At 41.0% G+C, this 9,553-nt stretch overlaps 1 pseudogene; it reads right to left on the reverse strand.

Moving 5' to 3' along the window:
- Positions 1-1,155: 1,155 nt before the first annotated feature.
- Positions 1,156-1,938, reverse strand: LOC146810034 (28S ribosomal RNA; annotated as a pseudogene; the record flags this gene model as incomplete).
- Positions 1,939-9,553: the final 7,615 nt, after the last annotated feature.

Consider the following 9,553-nt stretch of genomic DNA (forward strand, 5'->3'; position numbering starts at 1 on the left):
AGGCCGGGGAGACCCTCCCTTTGCCCCAGTGGACCCCCCATCCGCAAGCCGCTGCCATCCCAGACCAGGCCCAGGTATCCCCTGCTCAGGGCTTCTCCAAGCTCTCCAGGGGCTCCAGCTCTGGCTTGGTCTCCCTTTCACGCAGTGCTGGCCTCCTGCTGCTCCTCGCCCCGGAGATAGCGGGGAGCTAGGCAGTCCTCCCCACTCTGCAGCCTCCCGCCCTGCCCTGGCTACTGACTTTCACACCCACACCCAGACCCTTGGGCATAAGGGTGCTGACTCGGGCGGGTGTGCCTTCCACCTTCCTGGAGCACGGGGGCAGGAACCAAGGAGTGTTAATCCCAGGCCACGTCCTCTCCCCGCCTACCTGCCCGGGGAGCCCATTTTCTGCGACTATTAAGCCCCCACGTAATGGGTGCTTACAGAACCCTGGGGAAGGACAAAGGGTGGAGGCAGCCCGGCCGGCCGGCCGGCAGGCCCAACATATGGTCACCCAGCCCGCAGGGACATCTGGTCACACAGCCCGCATGGCCATCTGGTCACCTGGCCCGCAGGGCCATCTCGTCACCTGGCCTGCAGGGCCATCTGGTCACCTGGCCTGCAGGGCCATCTGGTCACCTGGCCCGCAGGGCCATCTGTTCACCCAGCCGCTGGGCCATCTGGTCGCGTAGCCAGGCGACTAGAAGGCCCGGGACGACCCATCGCCCAGATCGCCTGAGACAGCTGGACCCAGTTGCCCTTGCAGTCTGACGACGGTGAGGGTGGCCAGGTGCTCCGAGGCCACTGCTCGGGAGGCTTCTTCCTCGGGGCTGCTCGCCATGCTGCTTGACTTGCGTGGGAGCAGGGGGAAGGGGGGACCGGCTGGCCCAGGCTATCTGGTCAGCCTGCTGACCCACAAGGGATGGTGGCCCCCATGCCTGCACCCCGGTGGAACAGGGAGGGGGAGGCCCCCGTGACAGATGGCACGTGGTGGAGGCGGCCCAGAATCAGGTCATCTACGAATGATTTATCACCGGTGCCCACGATTATGCAGTGCACTAAGGCCGCTAGAGGCATCCCCCTTCCGTCCGCGCTCTGGTCCGCAAGCGAGCAGCTCTACGCACTGGTTGCCCGAAAGAGGCCGTCTATCCCAGGCCAACCGAGGCTCCACGGCACTGCGGTATTGTTACGATTTAGGGGAGATTCTGACTTAGAGGCGTTCAGTCATAATCCCACAGATGGTAGCTTCGCCCCATTGGCTCCTCAGCCAAGTACATGCACCAAATGTCTGAAGTTGCGGTTCCTGTCGTACTGAGCAGGATTACTATTACAACAACACATCATCAGTAGGGTAAAGCTAACCTGTCTCACGATGGTCTAAACCCAGCTCATGTTCCATATTAGTGGGTGAACAATCCAAAGCTTGGTGAATTCTTCTTCACAATGATAGGAAGAGCCGACATCGAAGGATCAAAAAGCGATGTCGCTATGAACGCTTGGCCGCAACAAGCCAGTTATCCCTGTGGTAACTTTTCTGACACCTCCTGCATGAAACCCAAAAAGTCAGAAGGATCGTGAGGCCCCGCATTCACAGTCTGTATTCATACTGAAAATCGAGATCAAGCGAGCTTTCGCCCTTCTGTTCCGTGGGAGGTTTCTGTCCCCCCTGAGTTCACCTCAGGACACCTGCATTATGTTTTGACAGGTGTACAGCCCCAGTCAAACTCCCCACCTGCCACTGGCCCTGGAGCAGGTCGTGCCCAGTGGGCACCAGGTGCTTGGAGCCAGAAGCAAGAGCCCCATGGGGCTTGCCCCCCTGCCTCACCGGGTAAGTGAAAGAACGATAAGACTAGTGGCATTTCACCGGCGGCCCGGGGGCCTCCCACTTATCCTACACCTCTCATGTCTCTTCACAGTGCCAGACTACAGTCAATGGAACCTCCTTCACTGCTGATTCTGCCAAACCCGTCCCCTTGGTAGTTACGCTACATAGTAAGTAGGGACAGTGGGAATTCTTGTTCATCCATTCATGCGCGTCACTAATTAGATGACGAGGCATTTGGCTATTTCTGTACCACCACGTGGTGGCTCATTCTGGGTTACTATGCTGCCCATCAGCGTCAAATTGGTTTTGCTTCCAACAATACAAGATTCAAACCGCTCCGGAGTACAGCCACACTGAACGCTGTCCTCACTGGAAATGGGATCACGTATAGGCCAGAGATAGCACACCCTGAAGTACTATTCCAACAATTTAAAATTGTCTAGGGACAGTCCTGAGAAGTTAAAGTATGATTAGCAGGACATCAATAATCAATGTGTGGTATGTAGTGATGTGGTATGTAATTATTTGAGACCTATTCTTCATTCAAAACATTTTAATAATCATGATGTACACATTTGTATCTAAATTGTTAGAAGCACACATCTATAAAAAATACACACCTATAAATTGCACATCTAACTAGAAATGCACATCTATACAAATTCTAGAAAATTCACAACTATAAAATTCACATCTATACTAATTCTTGTGTCAACTATGAACTATTATGTAACTGTTTAACCACATTTAAATATTAATGAATCAACATTTTAAAACAGTATGTTTTATAAGAATGACATGCGTGCTGCAAGACAGTGTACATCTCAGCATTTAGTTTGACATTTAATTGTACATGAATACTTGGCACATTTTAAGAGTGTCCATTAAAGTAGTCAGGCAAACAAAAATCTTGAATGTGAATGACATTTGCAGACCTAGATCAGCCAGAGCAACATCATTACATTGAAGCCAAATACCACAACATCCAACAATAAAGCCATGACCTTTTACAGTGTGACATTTGGGGAGATCTTTGATTTGCTGTGACAGATCCTGATAGTATTTAAATTTAATCTTAGAATCTAATTCAAGGGAATTCAGTGAGTTTTCATAACGAATTGAAACATCAATCGCTACAGCTGTACCACCTTTAGTAAACACTACATCTGGTGTTCGTAGTTCACCTTAATTATTCTTAACATGAGGTTCCCTATATGCCATCCATCCACACCTTTTTGCTCTATCAATGAGAAATTCCAAAATGTAGTTATAACTTTTTATCTAATGTCCTTGGTTTAGAGACATGCACGTGAAATATGTGAAATTGTTTCGCAAACATCTTTCCAATTCCTACATGTAGCAAATGTACAATTTCTTCCCCTAGTGATGGTTTCTCTAGTATACAAGACATTTGCTCTCAACATCAGCGCAGCTATGTACTGATTTTCTTTCATTTTGTTATGCTTGCTGATCCAGAAATTTGAGGTTGGATTATTTGCTAAGTATTTTATACCATCACCTTGGACAGGGAGATTTGCCCATTTCTCAAATTCTTCTTTTTTCTCCAATCATATGTTGCTAACAAATTCAAATCAGAACTCAAAAAACCTAATGTCTAAAATGTTGAGTATGTGTGTTTTGATGATGTTATCAATTTTTTCATTGATTACTTCTCCTGCATCCATTAATTAATGAGCTATGTACAGACCTGGAGCTGCCCTGAGATGCAATAAACTATTGACTTTGTTTAGACCAATTGTTGTACATAGTTTTGGTATACTGAGGCCCCAAAAGGATCTTTTCAAATATAGGAGACCATCACCTGTGTATGCAGGTAGGTGGAGGAAATGTTTGACATACTTTTTCATTGTTTGATCCAACATGTTTAAAGTTTTAGCTTCTGTTCCTTTCATTGCCAATTTAAATTACAGTTTAGCGATCAAGTAGTGACACAAACTTTCTATTTTCTGTGTGGGTTTAAGTGTTAGTTTATCAGGTTTTTTAGCCCAATTAACAAGAACCTCATTAATTTTGTTGTTGCTCGTATGGCAAGTGTGTGCATCTAAGTTCAATCCGAGATATCGCTCACTTTCTCCTGGATAAATGTTTTCAATGTTTTGTGTTTCAAATTGCCATGGTTTACCATTGTTAATCAGGATTTATCTTTATGGTGACTTCTATAAAATCCATGAGTCTTTTTCACATTAATTTGTAATCCTGTTGTTTTACTGTATTTTTCAATGATCTTCAGATTTGTACTCATTCCTTCCCAGGTGTTGCTGAGTACTGCGATGTCATCGGCAAAAGCTAGAGCGGTTATTTGCTCAATGAGGCCATCAGCTCCTCCCACTTATCCTACACCTCTCACGTCTCTTCACAGTGCCAGACTACAGTCAATGGAACCTCCTTTACCGCTGATTCTGCCAAACCCGTCCCCTTGGTGGTTACGCTACATAGTAGGTAGGGACAGTGGGAATCTCGTTCATCCATTCATGCGCGTCACTAATTAGATGACGAGGCATTTGTCTATTTCTTTACCACCACGTGGTGGCTCATTCTGGGTTACTATGCTGCCCATCAGCGTCAAATTGTTTTTGCTTCCAACAATACAAGATTCATTCGCTCCGGAGTACAGCCACACTGAACGCTGTCCTCACTGGAAATGGGATCACGTATAGGCCAGAGATAGCACACCCTGCAGTACTATTCCAACAATTTAAAATTGTCTAGGGACAGTCCTGAGAAGTTAAAGTATGATTAGCAGGACATCAATAATCAATGTGTGGTATGTAGTGATGTGGTATGTAATTATTTGAGACCTATTCTTCATTCAAAACATTTTAATAATCATGATGTACACATTTGTATCTAAATTGTTAGAAGCACACATCTATAAAAAATACACACCTATAAATTGCACATCTAACTAGAAATGCACATCTATACAAATTCTAGAAAATTCACAACTATAAAATTCACATCTATACTAATTCATGTGTCAACTATGAACTATTATGTAACTGTTTAACCACATTTAAATATTAATGAATCAACATTTTAAAACAGTATGTTTTATAAGAATGACATGCGTGCTGCAAGACAGTGTACATCTCAGCGTTTAGTTTGACATTTAATTGTACATGAATACTTGGCACATTTTAAGAGTGTCCATTAAAGTAGTCAGGCAAAAAAAAATCTTGAATGGGAATGACATTTGCAGACCTAGATCAGCCAGAGCAACATCATTACATTGAAGCCAAATACCACAACATCCAACAATAAAGCCATGACATTTTACATTGTGACATTTGGTGAGATCTTTGATTTGCTGTGACAGATCCTTATAGTATTTAAATTTAATCTTAGATTCTAATTCAAGGGAATTCTGTGAGTTTTCATAACGAATTGAAACATCAATCGCTACAGCTGTACCACCTTTAGTAAACACTACATCTGGTGTTCGTAGTTCACCTTAATTATTCTTAACATGAGGTTCCCTATATGCCATCCATCCACACCTTTTTGCTCTATCAATGAGAAATTCCAAAATGTAGTTATAACTTTTTATCTAATGTCCTTGGTTTAGAGACATGCACGTGAAATATGTGAAATTGTTTCGCAAACATCTTTCCAATTCCTACATGTAGCAAATGTACAATTTCTTCCCCTAGTGATGGTTTCTCTAGTATACAAGACATTTGCTCTCAACATCAGCGCAGCTATGTACTGATTTTCTTTCATTTTGTTATGCTTGCTGATCCAGAAATTTGAGGTTGGATTATTTGCTAAGTATTTTATACCATCACCTTGGACAGTGAGATTTGCCCATTTCTCAAATTCTTCTTTTTTCTCCAATCATATGTTGCTAACAAATTCAAATCAGAACTCAAAAAACCTAATGTCTAAAATGTTGAGTATGTGTGTTTTGATGATGTTATCAATTTTTTCATTGATTACTTCTCCTGCATACATTAATGAATGAGCTATGTACAGACCTGGAGCTGCCCCTAGATTCAATAAACTATTGACTTTGTTTAGACCAATTGTTGTACATAGTTTTGGTATACTGAGGCCCCAAAAGGATCTTTTCAAATATAGGAGACCATCACCTGTGTATGCAGGTAGGTGGAGGAAATGTTTGACATACTTTTCATTGTTTGATCCAACATGTTTAAAGTTTTAGCTTCTGTTCCTTTCATTGCCAATTTAGATTACAGTTTAGCAATCAAGTAGTGACACAAACTTTCTATTTTCTGTGTGGGTTTAAGTGTTAGTTTATCAGGTTTTTTAGCCCAATTAACAAGAACCTCATTAATTTCGTTGTTGCTCGTATGGCAAGTGTGTGCATCTAAGTTCAATCCGAGATATCGCTCACTTTCTCCTGGAGAAATGTTTTCAATGTTTTGTGTTTCAAATTGCCATGGTTTACCATTGTTAATCAGGATTTATCTTTATGGTGACTTCTATAAAATCCATGTGTCTTTTTCACATTAAGTTGTAATCCTGTTGTTTTACTGTATTTTTCAATGATCTTCAGATTTGTACTCATTCCTTCCCAGGTGTTGCTGAGTACTGCGATGTCATCGGCAAAAGCTAGAGCCGTTATTTGCTCAATGAGGCCATCAGCTCCTCCCACTTATCCTACACCTCTCATGTCTCTTCACAGTGGCAGACTACAGTCAATGGAACCTCCTTCACTGCTGATTCTGCCAAACCCGTCCCCTTGGTGGTTACGCTACATAGTAGGTAGGGACAGTGGGAATCTCATTCATCCATTCATGCGCGTCACTAATTAGATGACGAGGCATTTGGCTATTTCTGTACCACCACGTGGTGGCTCATTCTGGGTTACTATGCTGCCCATCAGCGTCAAATTGGTTTTGCTTCCAACAATACAAGATTCATTCGCTCCGGAGTACAGCCACACTGAACGCTGTCCTCACTGGAAATGGGATCACGTATTGGCCAGAGATAGCACACCCTGCAGTACTATTCCAACAATTTAAAATTGTCTAGGGACAGTCCTGAGAAGTTAAAGTATGATTAGCAGGACATCAATAATCAATGTGTGTTATGTAGTGATGTGGTATGTAATTATTTGAGACCTATTCTTCATTCAAAACATTTTAATAATCATGATGTACACATTTGTATCTAAATTGTTATAAGCACACATCTATAAAAAATACACACCTATAAATTGCACATCTAACTAGAAATGCACATCTATACAAATTCTAGAAAATTCACAACTATAAAATTCACATCTATACTAATTCATGTGTCACCTATGAACTATTATGTAACTGTTTAACCACATTTAAATATTAATGAATCAACATTTTAAAACAGTATGTTTTATAAGAATGACATGCGTGCTGCAAGACAGTGTACATCTCAGCGTTTAGTTTGACATTTAATTGTACATGAATACTTGGCACATTTTAAGAGTGTCCATTAAAGTAGTCAGGCAAAAAAAAATCTTGAATGGGAATGACATTTGCAGACCTAGATCAGCCAGAGCAACATCGTTACATTGAAGCCAAATACCACAACATCCAACAATAAAGCCATGACATTTTACAGTGTGACATTTGGTGAGATCTTTGATTTGCTGTGACAGATCCTGATAGTATTTACATTTAATCTTAGAATCTAATTCAAGGGAATTCTGTGAGTTTTCGTAACGAATTGAAACATCAATTGCTACAGCTGTACCACCTTTAGTAAACACTACATCTGGTGTTCGTAGTTCACCTTGATTATTCTTAACATGAGGTTCCCTATATCCCATCCATCCACAACTTTTTGCTCTATCAATGAGCAATTCCAAAATGTAGTTATAACTTTTTATCTAATGTCCTTGGTTTAGAGACATGCACGTGAAATATGTGAAATTGTTTCGCAAACATCTTTCCAATTCCTACATGTAGCAAATGTACAATTTCTTCCCCTAGTGATGGTTTCTCTAGTATACAAGACATTTGCTCTCAACATCAGCACAGCTATGTACTGATATTCTTTCATTTTGTTATGCTTGCTGATCCAGAAATTTGAGGTTGGATTATTTGCTAAGTATTTTATACCATCACCTTGGACAGGGAGATTTGCCCATTTCTCAAATTCTTCTTTTTTCTCCAATCATATGTTGCTAACAAATTCAAATCAGAACTCAAAAAACCTAATGTCTAAAATGTTGAGTATGTGTGTTTTGATGATGTTATCAATTTTTTCATTGATTACTTCTCCTGCATACATTAATGAATGAGCTATGTACAGACCTGGAGCTGCCCTGAGATGCAATAAACTATTGACTTTGTTTAGACCAATTGTTGTACATCGTTTTGGTATACTGAGGCCCCAAAAGGATCTTTTCAAATATAGGAGACCATCACCTGTGTATGCAGGTAGGTGGAGGAAATGTTTGACATACTTTTCATTGTTTGATCCAACATGTTTAAAGTTTTAGCTTCTGTTCCTTTCATTGCCAATTTAGATTACAGTTTAGCAATCAAGTAGTGACACAAACTTTCTATTTTCTGTGTGGGTTTAAGTGTTAGTTTATCAGGTTTTTTAGCCCAATTAACAAGAACCTCATTAATTTCGTTGTTGCTCGTATGGCAAGTGTGTGCATCTAAGTTCAATCCGAGATATCGCTCACTTTCTCCTGGAGAAATGTTTTCAATGTTTTGTGTTTCAAATTGCCATGGTTTACCATTGTTAATCAGGATTTATCTTTATGGTGACTTCTATAAAATCCATGTGTCTTTTTCACATTAAGTTGTAATCCTGTTGTTTTACTGTATTTTTCAATGATCTTCAGATTTGTACTCATTCCTTCCCAGGTGTTGCTGAGTACTGCGATGTCATCGGCAAAAGCTAGAGCCGTTATTTGCTCAATGAGGCCATCAGCTCCTCCCACTTATCCTACACCTCTCATGTCTCTTCACAGTGGCAGACTACAGTCAATGGAACCTCCTTCACTGCTGATTCTGCCAAACCCGTCCCCTTGGTGGTTACGCTACATAGTAGGTAGGGACAGTGGGAATCTCATTCATCCATTCATGCGCGTCACTAATTAGATGACGAGGCATTTGGCTATTTCTGTACCACCACGTGGTGGCTCATTCTGGGTTACTATGCTGCCCATCAGCGTCAAATTGGTTTTGCTTCCAACAATACAAGATTCATTCGCTCCGGAGTACAGCCACACTGAACGCTGTCCTCACTGGAAATGGGATCACGTATTGGCCAGAGATAGCACACCCTGCAGTACTATTCCAACAATTTAAAATTGTCTAGGGACAGTCCTGAGAAGTTAAAGTATGATTAGCAGGACATCAATAATCAATGTGTGTTATGTAGTGATGTGGTATGTAATTATTTGAGACCTATTCTTCATTCAAAACATTTTAATAATCATGATGTACACATTTGTATCTAAATTGTTATAAGCACACATCTATAAAAAATACACACCTATAAATTGCACATCTAACTAGAAATGCACATCTATACAAATTCTAGAAAATTCACAACTATAAAATTCACATCTATACTAATTCATGTGTCACCTATGAACTATTATGTAACTGTTTAACCACATTTAAATATTAATGAATCAACATTTTAAAACAGTATGTTTTATAAGAATGACATGCGTGCTGCAAGACAGTGTACATCTCAGCGTTTAGTTTGACATTTAATTGTACATGAATACTTGGCACATTTTAAGAGTGTCCATTAAAG

Source organism: Triturus cristatus, chromosome 7 (assembly GCF_964204655.1).
Source record: "Triturus cristatus chromosome 7, aTriCri1.1, whole genome shotgun sequence".
Lineage (NCBI taxonomy): Eukaryota > Metazoa > Chordata > Amphibia > Caudata > Salamandridae > Triturus > Triturus cristatus.